Source organism: Orycteropus afer, unplaced genomic scaffold, assembly GCF_000298275.1.
Source record: "Orycteropus afer afer isolate SDZICR_OR568_19922 unplaced genomic scaffold, OryAfe1.0 scaffold00124, whole genome shotgun sequence".
Taxonomy (NCBI): Eukaryota; Metazoa; Chordata; class Mammalia; order Tubulidentata; family Orycteropodidae; genus Orycteropus; species Orycteropus afer.
Window position 1 is genome coordinate 8,799,016 of NW_006921711.1, and position 3,805 is coordinate 8,802,820.

At 39.0% G+C, this 3,805-nt stretch overlaps 1 pseudogene; it reads left to right on the forward strand.

Annotated features, from left to right (window-relative positions):
- Window positions 1-289: 289 nt before the first annotated feature.
- LOC103200014 overlaps window positions 290-3,805 on the forward strand; it is an 81,110-nt pseudogene continuing 77,594 nt past the window's right edge.

Genomic DNA, 3,805 nt, shown 5'->3' on the forward strand with positions numbered 1-3,805 from the left:
CAATGGTCTCTCCCATCTCTGAACTGTAGTACACAATTGAGCAGTCTTTCTCCTGGATTGTAAAGTTTTTAGGGTCAGAGAGTCCACCACCTACTTCTGTGCCTGTCCCCTATGGTGCCTAGCATGAAGTTAAATAGTCACAAGGCTTTAAGTGCATACTTGTTAATCAGAAGATTGTTGATTGGTTGATCATAACAACTCCTTGCTTACCTCATAATTCTGGAAATGTATCTTTCATTATGTCATTAAGGAGACTCAAACATGAAGACACATAGCAGGTACTGCGAAGATGGATTTTGAAGACTGGCCAGATTTAAGTTCTAATCCTATATCTGCTTCTATCTCTAATTCCATGTCCAAAAATTCTGTTTTCCAGAATCCCAAAAAGTCTGGGGACTGGGCAGCTGTGGGACCCTGGGTCAGTTAATTAACTTCTCTGAGCCATGAGTTTCCTATTTACAAAAGAGAGATAATAGCAGATATCTGAGAGAACTGTTATGAAGATTTAACTACATCCTGTATATAAAACAATAGAACAGTGATGCATAGAACTTATTCAAAAAATAGCTTCCTCTGCACTCCCACCCCAGTAAGAGGACTTAGGGATACAGCCTAGCTTTTTGTTTCGTTTTGTTTGTTCTTATATGGCTTTATCTGGAAGATGGAGCAAACTTGCTGCTCACATAACTTAGAGCAGAGAGGCAAAGACCTTGCCCAGACCCACCTTAGAGAGCAGAGAGCTGTTGATTTCAGACAGGTCAAAGATGAAGTTGCCACTGAGAAGGAAGGAACAGGATATAGGGGATGCCTGGGCTCTGCTGTTTACATGTCCTGTTTCCACAAAGGACTCTTTTTTTGGATTATGACCACATACACCTAGAATCTTTCTGAAGTGAAGTTGATGTTTATTTCAGATGACCTATTTCTCAAGGCATGCTGGGATCTGACTGGAAGAAGTCATGTGTACAGCATAGGCTGAAAGATTAATCATGGGGTTGCTGGCATGAATTTTGGTATGTTGTGGGGAGATCATTGTCTGTGGCAGCTGTCTTTATTCATAGTACATTCAGAGAAAGCTTCCATCCTGGACAGCTTAAAATAAAACACCTCGTTCAGTGAAACTTTTCACAATACCGTTGCAACGGGGTTACGCTGATATCTAGCTGTGTGATAAGCTAATGGGAGTTGGATTTTGTTTTGAATAAACATCACCCACAGGACAATATAATTTGCTACTTACTTTTTAAATTTCCTTTATCTTTTAGCAGGTGATTTAAATTCCTATAACAGAGGACAAAGTTCATAGAAAGGACAGATTCCTCAGAGAAGGAACTCAGATGCCACATAAACCTGGAGGAGTTAATAGACTAATATTTTTATTAATGTGTAAATCACTGGATGCAGGGCTGTTGTGAGAGCGAATTTTAGTAGTTAGCAGAGGGAAGAGCTCATGAAGAAACTAGATTCCTAAACAGGATACATTATATATAAGAAAACAACACGCAGAATGGGAAGGCTGCAGACACAGAAATTAATTTCTTGATTTTCCTGAGTCAGTCCTATATGGTTTCATTCAATTGTTCAGCAAACATTTAGTGAGCATGTACTGAGAGCAGGTCCCACGCTGGGAACTTGTCCAATAAAGCAGGGACATTGTGAAGATCCTTTATGCTATATACCCAAACCCAAAATCAAACCCATTGCTATCCCATCAATTTCTACTCATACCGACCCTAAAGGACAGATAACTGGCCCACAGGGTTTCCGAAGCTATAATCTTTACTGAAGTAGACTCACAGCTGTCTCCTACAGAGTGGCTGGTGGATTCAAACCATCAACTTTTCACTTTGCAGCCTAGCGCTTTAATCACTGTATCACCAGAGCACTCCATGCTATGTACAGACCTGAACTAATTTGCCTTCTGTAGTTTGTATCCTCATCAGTCAGAGTAAGGCTCTGACTATGGATCAGACCATCAATTATTCATTTGTTCAAGTTGAAGTTGAAGAAAATTAAAACAAGTCTACAAGAGCAAAAATGTGACCTTGATTATATCCCACCTGAATGTAGAGACCATCTGAAGAAGAGATTTGATACACTGAACACCAATGACCAAAGACCAGATGAGTTGTAGGATGACATCAAGAACATCATACATGAAGAAAGTAAAATGTCATTAAAAAGACAGTAAAGGAAGAAAAGACCAAAATGGATGTTAGCAGAGACTCTGAAACTTGCTCTTGAATGGAGAGTAGCTGAAGCAAATGGAAGAAATGATCTATTTTAAGCTGTCCAGGATAGAAGCTTTCTCTGAGTGTACTACGAATAAAGACAGCTGCCACAGACAATTATCTCTCCACAACATAAAAGATCTGAACAGAAAATTTCAAAGGGTAGCTTGAGAAGACAAAGTAAAGTATTCTAATGAATTGTGCAAATGTCTGGAGTTAGGAAATCAAAAGGAAGAACACATCCAGCATTTCTGAACAAACTGAAGAGAAAATTCAAGCCTTGAGTTGCAATATTGAAAGATTCTATGGGCAAAATATTGAACGATGTAGGAAGCAACGAAAGAATATAGAAGGAATACAGTTACTGTACCAAAAAGAATTGGTAGAAATTCAACAATTTCAAAAGGGGACATATGATCAAGACCTGATGATACTGAAGGAAGAAATCCAAACTGCACTGAAGGAATTGGCAAAAAAAGAAGGCTCAAGGAATTGACAGAATACTCATTGAGGTGTTTCAACAAACAGATGCAGTGCTGGAGGCACTCCCTCATTTATGCCAAGAAATTTGGAAGAGATCCATATTTGTGTCCATTCTAAAGAAAAGTGATCCACCAGAATGTAAAAAGTATCGAACAATATCACATGCAAGTGAAACTTTGTTGAAGATAATTAAAATAAGGTTGCAGCAATATATTGACAGAAATTCAAGCCAGATTCAGAAAAGGGCATTGAAAGAGGGATACCATTGCTGATATCAGATAATCTTGTCTGAAAGTAAAGAATATCCCAAAATATGTACTGGACTCCTAACCACTATATTTGTAATCCCATTTGGAAATAGAGTTTTCTTTGTTTTGTTAATGAAGCCATATCAGTGTAAGGTGTATCTCAAACCACTCATTTTTGAGATATAAAATGAGCAGATTAGGCAAAGAGAAACAAGCACTAACAGTAGAGGGGAAGATGTGTGTGGAGATTGCCAAGGAATCAAGAAATGCTGGATCTAAAGAAACAGAGAGATCTTTCTCTCAGAGATGACAGAGAGTAAGAGCCTTCCTCTAAATCTGATGCCCTGGATTCAGACTTCTAGCCTCCTAACCAAAACAAAAACCAAAACAAAAAACCCAAACCCACTGCCATGGAGTCTATTCTAATCCATAGTGACCCCCCATTGGGTTTCCAAGGTTGTAAATCTTAGGAAGTAGATTGCCTCTTAGGAGGAAGATGCCTCCCATGCAACAGATGGTGAGTTTCAATTGACCTTCTGGTTAGCAGCTAGATGCTTTACCTAGATGCTTTACCTACGAGCTACCAGAGCTCTTTTCTAGCCTCCTATTCTGTGATGAAATAAGTATCTGTTCTCGAAAACCACCCACTTGTGGTATTTCTGTTACAGCAACACTAGCTAACTAAGACACTACTGAAAGCAGAAGTAAGAAAAAGATCAAAGAAAGATAATAACAATGAGATGTTGGTTGAAAATGTTATTTTCCAAAATCCTAAGGGGGCTGGGCACTGGACAGACTGGCCAGGTGGGGCTGCAGCTTAACAGAGAATCATTAAGAAGTGGG